At 45.0% G+C, this 12,846-nt stretch overlaps 3 non-coding genes and 1 pseudogene across 3 annotated transcripts; all 4 read right to left on the reverse strand.

The window, feature by feature from the left end:
• Window positions 1-4,996: 4,996 nt before the first annotated feature.
• Window positions 4,997-5,239, reverse strand: LOC120967719 (small nucleolar RNA U3; annotated as a pseudogene).
• Window positions 5,240-9,088: 3,849 nt separating this feature from the next.
• TRNAG-GCC (transfer RNA glycine (anticodon GCC)) lies at window positions 9,089-9,159 on the reverse strand. The gene has a single exon. It is a non-coding gene; the product is annotated as a tRNA-Gly (tRNA).
• A 1,087-nt stretch (window positions 9,160-10,246) lies between these two features.
• Window positions 10,247-10,468, reverse strand: LOC120967707 (small nucleolar RNA U3). Its single transcript, XR_005761432.1, has one exon. It is a non-coding gene; the product is annotated as a small nucleolar RNA U3 (small nucleolar RNA).
• Window positions 10,469-11,974: 1,506 nt separating this feature from the next.
• TRNAG-GCC (transfer RNA glycine (anticodon GCC)) lies at window positions 11,975-12,045 on the reverse strand. Its single transcript has one exon. It is a non-coding gene; the product is annotated as a tRNA-Gly (tRNA).
• Window positions 12,046-12,846: the final 801 nt, after the last annotated feature.

Here is a 12,846-nt window from a genome sequence, read left to right on the forward strand (position 1 = left end):
GAGGACTTATGAACATAATGATTAGAAGAATAATGCTCATATTCATAGCTCTTAGCTCTTCCCTGCGAAACAGAGTTGTTAGCACGATGATGTTCATATGAGGACTTTGATCCTTTTGAGGAATATGATCCACGTGAGGAATTTGATCCATATGAAGAATTTGATCTGGGGTTCCTATTCTTCATAGGTGGTGTCATGAGGACATAGACCTGAAGACTTTCAAGGCACCTTTTGGGAACCCAGATTTTCTTCATAGGAGAACCGTTCCTGCAGTTAGTGCCAACATATCTAGCAAATACTTCACCATTCTGATTTTTAAACAGTTTATAGTTGGAGTCAAATGACTCATCAGAAGAATGAGAAGATTCACATGTAAAGCCAGATAAATTAGATGGATCAACTGGAGGTCCCTTTGCAGCAACTCATGAGGTTCTGGGGTACTTCTCAGGCTTCCAATATGTACCATCAGCATTGAGTTTCCTCTCAAAGGCAATACCCTCTTTCCTAGGGTTCCTGTTGAGGATCTGCTTTTTAAGCACATCACAAAGAGTCTGATGCCCTTTGAGGCTTTTGTACATGCCTGTCATGTACAATTCCTTCAACCCTGCATCGTCAGTGATACTAGCAATGTCCTCCGATGAGGAATTAGTGATAGCAGAGACTGTTGAAGAATTTGTAGCATTAGAAGCATTTGAACATTCAGGTGAAGAATTAGCAGATTCACGTTCAATGCATTTCAAACATGGAGGAACAAATTCTTCCTGAGCAGCGCTGATTTGTTGAGCAAGTAATGAATCGCGCTCCTTCTGAAGATCTTCATAACTCACTCTTAGCTTTTCAAGATCTTGCTTTCTCTGAAGAAATTGATAAGAAAGCTTCTCATGATCAGATAAGAGAGTGTTATGATGACCTTGAAGGTTGTCAAATCTAGACTGAAGTCTCTGAAGATTTTCAGTCAAGGTTTTAATGCGATCCATTTCTTCACCCAACATATCATCACTTTTATCTAGCATGTTTTGAACCTTTTCCAAGGCCTTTTGTTGTTTAGTGGCAATACAAATAAGCTTGGTATAGCTAGGTCCAAAATCATCATCAGATTCATCATCACTACACTCGGATGAGGAACATTCGGTTACCTTGGCACCTTTTTCCATGAGGCATGGTGCAGAAGATGATGGTTCAGGTTCGAAAGTCATCGTTTTGAGTGATTCCTTGAAATCCTCAAACCAGGATCATGACAAGTTCGATGACCTTCATAGACGTCAGAGATTCGGTCCCAGATAAGCTTCGCATTGCAAAGATGCATAATGCGCCTGAATTCATCTCTGGATAGGCAGGAACAGATGATATCCTTCGCCATGATGTCAAGTCGAGTGTACTTGCGAATATCATCAGTGTCCGCCATCTTGCATAGATCGGTAAGACCAATCTCAGTGACGGTCCACAGCTCATTGTTCAGTGCCATGAGGCACTTCCTCGTCATGGCCTTCCACTTGGGATAATCATGACCGTCAAAGATGGGGCATGTCACTTTCTTCATACCTACGGTCGACATAACTAAAACTCCAGGCGATTAAACCAAAATCACACAGAACAAGGGAGTACCTTGCTCTGATACCAATTGAAAGTGCGTTATATCGACTAGAGGGGGGTGAATAGGCGATTTTTATGAATTCTTCACTGAGGAATTTTCCGGTGAGGAAATTCCTTAGCGAAGAACTACTTGCAGCGGAATAAGTACTCAAAAGTAAGCATAATAGAATACAAGCATGGTCATCATGATGAAATGAAGACAAACACAGAGTACAGAAAGCGTAAACACAGGATAACACAAGATGAAGACAAACAGACTCAAGAAATTGAACTGAGGAAATTGAGAAAGTCTTCAGTCAAAGTCTTCAAACACAGATATGAACAAGTGCACAACACAGTTATGAGGAAATGAAAGAGTTGAGGAAATAGAACCAGTTGGCTTGGTGAAGACAATGATTTGGTAGACCAGTTCCAACTGTTATCTCAGTTGTACGTCTGGTTAGGGCGGCTAGGTATTTAAACCTGAGGACACACAGTCCCGGACACCCAGTCCTGAACACACAGTCCAGGACACTTAGTCCTCACCGTATTCCCCTTGAGCTAAGGTCACACAGACCTCGCCCAATCACTCGTGGTAAGTCTTCAGGCGACTTCCGAACCTTCACAAACTCGGTCACTCGGCGATCCACAATTTCCTCTTGGATGCTCTAGACCATGACGCCTAACCGTCTGGAAGAAGCACAGTCTTCAAATTAAGGTAACAAGCGTCGGATGCACGCAGGATCAATCTCTTCAGTGATGCTCAATCACTTTGGGTTTGTAGGTGTTTGGGTTTGGGTTTTCCTCACTTGATGATTTTCGCTCAAAGTCCTCGGAGGATGGGATGCTCTCAAATGACAAATGTCAGTTTCTCTCAGAGCAGCCAACCAGCTAGTGGTTGTAGGGGCGGCTATTTATAGCCTAGGGAGCAGCCCGACATGATAAGACATAAATGCCCTTCAATGATATGACCGTTAGGTGGGTAGATATTTTGGGACAGCTGGCGCATAGCACAGCAACGGTCGAAAATTTGAGTATCAAATTCCTCAGGGCTATCATGTTCCTCACTGTGTAGGCAATCCGCACTGGTGAATTCCTAACTCCTCAGTAAGAACAAATTCCTCAGAGACCAGAAGAACTTCATCTCTTTCACTGAAGAATATGACTGAACTGTATGAGATTTCCAATGGCTTCACTCGAAGGGATTGGTAGGTGTAGGATTTTGAGTAGAGCATCACATGGAAATTTTTCCTTAGTATTTCCTCGACCCCCTTTAACAGTACGGTGTTTCCTATGACTCAAGAAAGAGAAAATGAAACTACGAAAACAAAAGTCTTCACACTTCATGTTCCTCAAATGAATATCAAGTCTTCAAGGTCACACCAATTTCTTCACTTTCAAAGTCTTCAGAAATCCAAAGTCTTCAGTCGAAGAACTTCATTTTTCGGGGTCAACTTTCTCTGTAAATATCAAACTCCTCATAGACTTATAGACCTGTGTACACTCATAAACACATTAGTCCCTTAACCTATAAGTCTTCAATACACCAAAATCACTAAGGGGCACTAGATGCACTTACAATCTCCCCCTTTTTGGTGATTGATGACAATATAGGTTAAGTTTTCAACGGGGATAAACATATGAAGTGTAAATACTGATATTGAGGAATTTGATTGCAAGATATAGAAGAACTCCCCCTGAAGATGTGCATAGTGAGGAATTTGCTTTTGAAGCAATGCACACTTGAAGAGTTGAATCATGGAGATCTCCCCCTATATCTTGTAATTCATACACGCATTTGACATAATATATGAAGAATTGAAATGCATGATGAAATATGGTGACTGATGTAATTCAGCATGCGTGCAATAACATTCACGAGGAATAAGCATGCAGAAGAAACAGCAAGAGTATCAGGCCACCATAGAGTTTTAAGTTTACAACTCGATCCAACAAAGTCATCAGAAGAACGAGAGTTGTAACTTAGAAAAAGCGCCCATAAAAGATAGACCCGCTTGAAGACTAACTCAAATTTCTCCCCCTTTGTCATCGAATGACCAAAAGGTTCGAAAATGAGGACTAACGCCCCTGAAGAATATCAAGTTGATGAAGGAGCGCCAGCGTTGTTGGGGTCGTTTGTTGATGTAGGGCCTGCCGCAGTGTCGTCCAAGTCTTCATGCTCATCAGTTTCGCGCGATGAAGAATAGGAGCTGGCCACCAAGGAAGGAACCTTGACCTTCTTGTATTTCTTCGGTGGAGGTGCAGATCAGTCAAAGTCTTCCTTGAGACCCATTTTCTTCAGATCTTCTGCGCTATAAATGTGAGACAGAACAGCCCAGGTACGGTTGAAGGTTTCATGGAGGTAGTAATGGTTTTTCTTCACTGCATTGTGGGTAGCAGTCATGTTGTGAAGAATTGAACCAAACTGACGCTTGACCCATTTGTGATTGCGATCAGCCTTCTGGGAAAGACTGAGGAGAAGCTCACGGTCAGTCATCACCCTGGGAGCTGTGCCTTGAGGATTTGGCTTGGTTGCGTTGGCGGCAGAGTCATGAGTGGCAGAGTCATCATTGGTGGAATAAGATGCAGCCTTGCGAAATTGACCATCCAATGGACGAATGCCTTCATCAATAACAGCAGTAGCCTTGCCCTTTTCATCAGCTGAGGAAAATGTCCGTTTGAGGGCTTCAATCGGGGGCAAGTAACTGCAATGGTTCAGTGTATCAGCTTTGTAGTTGAGTGAAGACCTTGTTCTGATGAATCTCATAATCCACGGAGCATAAGGCTTCAACTCAAACGGTGACACTGCGACATTCGCCAGAGTCCTCATGAAGAAATCATGGAAGTTGACGGGAACGCCATGAATGATATTGAAAAGCAGATTCTTCATGATGCCAACGACTTCTTCTTCATTCGAGTCGTGGCCCTTGATAGGATTCAATGTCTTCGTCAGAATGCGATAGACAGTCCGAGGCACATATAACAATTCCTTCACAAGGAATTTAGTTCTTGGGGCCTGACCTGGCTTCAATGGCTTCATCAGCACTTGCATATAGTGATCTGTAAGCTCAGGTTCACTGTAGACGCAACGAGCAGCTTCAAGGGGAGGACTGAGAGGCAAAGCACGAAGCAATTCAGTAGCTGGTGCCTTGTAGTGAGCATTTTCAGACATCATGTCCAGCACCCATGAATTCACATCTTCAGAGTCTCCGGTGATGTGCAGAGTTGCATAAAATTGAAAAATGAGCTCTTCATTCCAATTACATATATCAGTGCAGAAATTTAACAGCCCAGTGTCGTGAAGAACACTAAGGACTGGCACGAAGCACGACAGAAATTCCATATCCACGTGAGGAATGTGCTCATGATTGAAGACTTTGTCTTTGTTGAACGGCACTGAGGAATAAAAATTTGCCTGGCTGGCAGTCCAGAAACGCCTCTCCTAATGCGAGCAGAGTCATAGGGGTTGTAATCAGTGAAGAATACGTGCTCGCCGAAGAAATCATTAGCCTTGAATTTTTGCTTCCTTGAGAATGAATCCAAGCCGTTAATCACGCTCTGGCCCAGAGGTTAGAATGCATCAACCAGACTGAAGTGCTTGCCTCCTTATTGGTAAAGGATGCAGCAGTACAAGCCTATAGAACAAATCCTGTTCAAGTAAGGTCGTGCTACCTTCAGCAGTGCCTCGCCTTATAAACCACTCCAGCGTCCCTTAAACTGGTGAGGCGGGACTAATTGAGTATTGCAGGCACATGCAGCAGCGCCTCCTAGGCAGAGCTTGGAAGGCAGGAGGTTAGTGGCCCATGTACAAGGGCACGAGAATGAGCAAAGCCCAGCCCATCAGAGAAATGTTGAGCTGTGGAGATTTTGAACTAGTGTAAGTAATATGGCAAATGCTGCATAGCCTCTACTTTCCATGCCTAGTATTGAACAATGCTTATTGTAAAATTCTTTCAAGACAGCTAGTCTTTTGTTTTCTTTAGCTTTTATATATATATATATATATATATATATATATATATATATATATATATATATATATATATATATGCCAAATTAAATTACAGTCGGCCATTACCAAAGTAGCAGACACACTGCAAGGTTTGAAAGAAGAGAGGGGGAAATGTGATCGATAGGAACAAAACTAGAGAGAAAAATGAGCGTGGTGTAAAGCTCCGGAACATCGCAGACAGAACATACACTTTTCTGAAGTGTCATTCTGTTTTGTTTTGTTGAGTGAGCTGTTCAAATAGCCTCTGAGCACTCTGCTGAAGTGGGAACGCTGCTTGCTGCAACTCTGCTGGATCCAATAGCCTCTGAGCACCATCCTTCCTCCGTGGGGAGCATCCTTGGCGGCACCCTCGATCACGCCAGAGGGAGGGGTGCAGACACGACCGGCGATTGGCGATGACGCGGCGGGCCGCAGCTTATGCCCTAGTGCGCAGCAGCTGAGTTGCCAGATATCTCTACTCCTATAAAAATCTGAGTTGGTGATGATGGTGTGCCTGCCATCTATAATTTTCGACCGTCAGATCTGTATCCGACACACGGGAGGCAGCCCCACTTCACAATTGCAAAAGAACCCTTGTCCTTTATGTCCTGCTCCATCGATCCCCACCTCATCCAACCAGGAACTAGAGGCATCCGATCCTTCACGAAGAGGGGAGAACACGATGGAACCGAACTAGCCAATTGCCGCTGTCGCTCACACGCCGCCAGCGCCGGCCGCTCCCAATTCCTCTTCCGCAGCATCCCCACCACTCACTGCCACCTCCACCTCCTCCTTCCCCCTCCCGCCTGTTATCTCCTCTCCCCCTACCCTGTCTCCTTCAATGCCGATGTTGACATGTACGCCGCCGGCGCCGTCTGTCCCCGAGGTCCGTGACACCTCTTCTGTCTCCTTTGATGCAGAAGCCCCTCCGCCCGCCATCTCCCTCTATCGCATCTAATCTGCGTCGACATCGGCAAGTACGTCGGCATCGTCCGCCCCCTGATTCAGCAACGGCTCTCATGCAGCAGCCCCGGCGCCCACCAGCTTCACCTCCTTCCCATCGACGCGCTCCACGTCTGTCCAATTCGAGTATGAGCTGCTCCCCGGGACCTCTATGTCGTTTGCAACTGGAGCACTACCCACGAGCTCCACAGTCCAGACCCGCATCATCCTCCTTCCGTCTTGGAGATGGCAAGTCAAAAATTTCCGTTACTCAAAAGTTCAAATCCACACGCCTATCTCGAACTGTCTAGAAACCACTCATGTCATGTAGCCGCGCTGCTCAAACTACATCCCCAAGAAGCCACATAATCTTTAGCTCGAACGGAGTGTGAGGAGGCGTGAGTCACTGTTATTCTCCATCTAATCTACTTTTTCAAGGACCATGGTTTGGGTGTGGAAGAATAGTAGAATCTTCTCTACTTCTCATGAACCCCTTGCTTCATCTCTATTATACAATCTTTTTCTGGCAGAAATCTGGTTGATGTTAAATAAGAAAGTGACAAGAGGTCCAGTACAATTTTTATGTGCGTGTATGTACATTCTGTTTCTTTGCTTGGTACAAAATATATTGCAAGGGATGTTCCTTTTTGCTTCGTTTAAATATACTACATACCCTCTACAGACTCGGCTTATTTTCCTTTGTCTGAATATAACACAGACGAATTGTATGCAGTAGTTGTTGGAATTCAGTAATGTTCAGGCTTGTTCGAGTGTTAGTTTTCTTCAGAATTTCAGTGTTCCTTTTCTGAAGAAAGTTACAAAGGAACTTCTTGTGAATTTTGGTTGTTACTCGTTGAGATTGTATCCTCTATTTTCGTTTGCCTAGGTATATCTTCTGCGATTGTTCTGATGGAACGCCTCTCAACATGATCCTCTGTTCACTTTTTTGGTATGGCTTTGGTTGTTTGAATAGCTTTGCTTTCAACTGTACGTACTACATAAGGACTCAAATATGTCCTAATATTTTGGCCAACGAATTGAGCTTGGTAGCTTTAAAACTTGCTGGCCAAGAGATAAGATCTTCTTGTTCAGGATGAGTCTATATATACAGCCATGTATGGCAGGTCCTCTGCATCAATCTCATCTGGTGTTCCTCCACATACATCTGAAGCTTGGCATAGAGAGAGCTACGTTGGTGAGAACCTGTTGGTTCATCTCCTCTTGAGTGCACAACAGGAGATACGAGATCATTGTATCTTGGAGGAGAGCCGCCGTTTAACTCATGCACCATGGCGAGGGCGTGAATCTTCTTGAAGACGGCGCCTACCGGTGTGCCTTGATCCAGTCGAGCTGCTACACCATGATCTGCTGCGACCACATCTTCACCAACATACGACACCGACGACGTCAACAATAGTGGTTGTTTAATGTGTTTTTAGGCGAGCAGATTAATGAAGAGAAAACCCCATAACTAAAATTGTTGGCATATATGTTTGAGCAAGCAGGGTATACTATGCTTGACAAATGATTTTATGGCCTGATATAGATGACTAATGTATATAACTAATTAAGTTGAACTAGCTGAGTGAGTTATCTCTAGAATATTTCTTTTCTTCGTCGTAGCGCTGTAGGCAGATTCATTTTTCTTGTGCATATTTAGCAAATCATTTTGTTAAACACTTCTACTTCATTTTTGTTTTTCCTGGAACCATTCATAATTGTGTGTTCGAACTATAGTATGTACGTTATTAGATATATTAGTTTCTGCCATTTATCTTCACAACTAGCCGAGATCAAGGTTTTTACCCGGATCTACTCAAAGAATCTCCATCAAAAACCGTGTGCACGGGCCACCACCAATCATTGTCGGGGCTTGATGGTGCGGATCCAGCCGGCCGCCGCCTGGCCCGCTGCCGACACCACCACGGTGCCTAGCAGCCGGCGTCGTCAGGCCCACCGTGCTTGCCTTAGTCGCGACCCTGAACCGCCAGCCCACCCAAGCCCATCTGGACCATGCGAGACCCAAGCTCCCGGCCACCACAACAGGGGCGCCTCCGCCGCAGGGAGGCTGTGCCTCCACTGTCACCACTGGCTCGCGCTCGCCACAGGGAAGCTGTGCCTCCGTCGGTCCACGCGTTGCCAACTGTCACGTGAGGGAGAAGGCCCTGCCGCCGCCGTCATCTCCCGGGCTTCGCCCGACGAGACCTCTGGCAGCGATAGGAGGGAGGGGGCGAGGGGTGGACGGGCCGGAGGCAGGCGGTGTGGTCGCCCTCCGTGTCGTCTAGGGTTGTGCTCGATGTGTGTCTATTAGAAATTTAACATCACTTTGATCAATGTTGTCTCGGTACATTTTTATTATTCATAAGAACATACAAGTTCTAACTATGTCTTAGTATATATACTTCTTTATTACCATAGCAACATAGAGGTTCATGACCATGTCTCGGTATGTAGTCTTTTTTATGTACGGCATCTTACTAGTATGTATGAATGCATATCAGGGACTAAAAAACTGAAACCCACTTTGGAGCATGGTTTCAACAGATAAGTGAGGATGAACAGAGCAGTACCCAAAAACAAAGCTGCACCAGCCGGGAATCGAACCCGGGTCTGTACCGTGGCAGGGTACTATTCTACCACTAGACCACTGGTGCCTTTGATTGGTTTTAACTCGAGGAAGCTCAACTAATTATTATTAATTCGACTGCCTCTTTGGTTGTAAGCTCAGCACAGCGATACAGTGCCGTGCAGCTCTTGCATCTTTGCTGACTGTCGTTTGCTCCATACTTACTTCCATTCTTTGTCCCTCTTCCCAATGAAATAGACAACTGTCAGACGGCCATACACATGAACATGCGCACGGCAGCATGATGGCATGCACCTCCACAGAACAGCAAAGATTGCTGCACCATCAATATGTTGCTGCAGACAAGTGTTCACATACTGAACGTGACTTTCCTCCGTTGATTCAGGCAACCTAGCAAAAAAAATCCTACATGCCCTGAATAATCTCCTGCTCGTTTCAAAATCATGTCCAAGATTAATGCCAGAGCAGTGCTAGGAGTACGTACTTACCAACTTCATGTAACGCGGATGTATGTAAAATAATTTGTGTCTGAAGAAATAGGTAGTCAGGCTATATGCGTGGACGAGTTCTTCAGAAAGCAGTGTCTGTTCCCATTTTCCTTCCTGAACATACTTGTTTAGTCACTAGTTCCGTGCCATCTTGGTCAATTTTCTCTCCCAGTTCAGTGGTGAAACATCTCATTGCTACTGTCAATCTCAGTGGTGGCAATTTTCAGATGATCCATCCACTGAACTTGTAGTAAGGGAATTGCTAGCTGATTCTTGATTACTCCCTCTGTAAACTAATATAAGAGCGTTTAGATCACTATTTTAGTAGTCTAAATGCTCTTATATTAGTTTACGGAGGGAGTACTTTGCACACGTGGATGCAGTGTGGCACGTCGTGTCAGATGAAGGCAGCAAATCGGCCTCGACGACAACCAAGCTAAGCATGTGATCCATGGACCGGTAAACTGTTGTATAAAGATTAAACCGTGAAGCAAAATCTTTTCAGCGATCGAGCTCTCAGAACAGGTGTAGATATATGTACGCACGTGGTCAGTTGGCTTCTGTTACCTTCGGTTTTCTTTGCAGTGACCTGTACTAGTGCAGCTAAAAATAAGGTGCCAATCATACATAGTTTCAGATTTGTGATTAAGTAGAGAGATTTTGTGTAGTCTGTCAGACAACCTCTGAGCCACCCTGCGCTGGTGTGAAACCAGGCAGGAACGATCCTCTACAGCCGTCGGATGGCACCCATCAGGTGAATCCAGGCCGTTAATCACGCTCTGGCCTAGAGGTTAGAATGCATCAACCAGACTGAAGTGCTTGCCTCCTTATTGGTAAAGGATGCAGCGGTACGAGCCTATAGAACAGATCCTGTTCAAGTAAGGTCGTGTCTCAACCAGCAGCACCTCGCCTTATAAAGTGGTTTAGCGTCGCCTAAACTGGCCAGGTGGGACTAATTAGGGAGCAGGCATGCAGTGCTGCGCTTCCTGGGGCAGAGAGCATGGAAGAAGGGTCCGTGGCCCATGTAGCTGGGCACGAGAATGAGCAAAGCCCGGCCCATCAGAGAAACGTTCAGCTGTGGAGATTTTGATAGTTTTTTGTTTTCTTTAGCTTTTAGGCCGAATGAAATTTCAGTGGGCCATTACAAAAGTAGCAGACACATTGCCAGGTTAGAGAGAAGAGGAAAAGAAAAATGCAAGAACAAAACTGAGAGAAAAACAGGCGTGTTGTATAACTTTGAAACATGACAGACAGAACATACACTAGTCTGTTGAAGTACATTTGTTCCATTTACATCCTTTGCTGGCCCAGCTGTTCAAAAGTACTACAGCAGGAAAACTACTTGATGCAACTTACATTCGGCGACGCTCACGTCGTCCCCTACATGGAGCACGGCGATCCTAGGCACCCGGGCCGGCAAGCCGAAACAAGATCTCTCTGAAACAGGATCAGTTCATCGCGCCTGGGCAGGCTGGCAGAGCATTCTCGTGAAGGAAGCTTGCAGTAGCACCTTCAGCTCACCTGGTTGGCTGGTTCATCGGGCACACCGACGACCTGATCGAGAGCAGAATGTCATCAGGGCCATGCCTAATAATGAACACAAAGCAAGTTTGTGCGTCTGTATTTAATGGTGGCTCCCAAACACCACTAATACAACAGGCGTCGATCTATCAACATTCTTTTCTTCTTCTTTTTCTACAAGGAGTCAATCCTCTCGGTGGCTAACTGGGTACATAATTACTCTATAAAATGTGGAATCCTTTGGTTGTCGAATGAAATGTGGAACCAGGAAGCAGCTAACCACTCAGAATCTGAACCAGTAGCTAAAAGGTTTGTTTGGTTCAGCCTTCTGGACCAGATTCATGTACAGACAACCTTGAAGCAGAGCACTCCTAATTATGGCCTGGCATTAAACTTGGATATGATTTTTCTTAGTAGTATAATGTTTCAAACTCTTAAGCAAGCAATTAATAAGCCTTGTTTTTTCGGAGAGCGGCACTTATTCTTGTCACCTGGATCACTAGGTTTTTACCATGCCACCTGTGGTAGGCAAACCGCCGACTGTTTACTCAAAGGTGCAGAGTTCCCATCAAAAAAATTATCTGGCGCCACCCTCGATCGCGCGAGAGGGAGGCGCGCACACATGACCGCCGGCGATTGGCGACAGCGCGGCATGACGCAGCTTATGCTTGATGCGCAGCAACTGAATTGCTATGGATGAATGCATAAGAGGGACCAAAAAGACTGAAACCCACTTTGGAGCATGGTTTCAACCCATAAGCGAGGATGAGCAGAGGCAGTACCAAAAACAGGATCAGCAGTAAGGAATAATTGATTTGCAAGTGTGTGTATGCTAGTTATAACTAGCAACCTCGAAAACTAAAAAAGAAAAGATGCACCAGCCGGGAATCGAACCCGGGTCTGTACCGTGGCAGGGTACTATTCTACCACTAGACCACTGGTGCCTTTGATTTGTTTTTCCTCCAGGGGTCTGTACTAACCGTGACTTTATTCGACTGACTCTTTGGTTGTAAGCTTGGCACAGCGATACGGCACCATGTGTCCCGCTCCGGGTGTTGCCATTCATGTAATACTACTCTGCTGGGACTATCTATACACAATTTTCTTCTTCAACATACTACTTCGGTAGGCAAACCACCTGATGTTTTCTCAAAGACCATGGTGCAGAGTTCCTGTCAAATTTATTTATCTGACTACTACTACTAATTAACAGACAGACTGAATATACATATGAAACAACTCCTTTCTCCCATCTTACTCATGTGTCATGTGTGGTCCTCAGACAGTAGAAGCAAGGGATCACCTCTGTTTCAGCTGACAGTTTGCTAAGTGCTCCTAGTACTGCTCTGGCATTAATCCGGGACATGATTCTGTGGATAATGTTTCAGACTCTTCTTCAAAGGATTAATCTGCAGATGCAGGAAAGTGTTGAAAGGTGAGCTCTACCTAGTCTTCCATAGAGCATTTGGCTTACCAACGTGATGTAACACAGATGTATGTAAAATGATTTGTGTCTGAAGCAATAGGTATTCAACTCCTATATACAAAGACGAGTTCTGCAGAAATCAGTCTCCGTACCCATTTTCCTCCCTGAACATACTTGTTCAGCCACTAGTTCCTTGCTACCTTGGTCAGTTTTCTGACTTTCTCTCCCTGTTCAGTAGTGAAACATCTCATTGCTACTCTCACTCTCAGCAGTGGCAAATTTCAGATGATCATCCACTGGACTTGTAGTAAGAGAATCG

This window comes from Aegilops tauschii, chromosome 6 (genome assembly GCF_002575655.3).
Source record: "Aegilops tauschii subsp. strangulata cultivar AL8/78 chromosome 6, Aet v6.0, whole genome shotgun sequence".
Lineage (NCBI taxonomy): Eukaryota > Viridiplantae > Streptophyta > Magnoliopsida > Poales > Poaceae > Aegilops > Aegilops tauschii.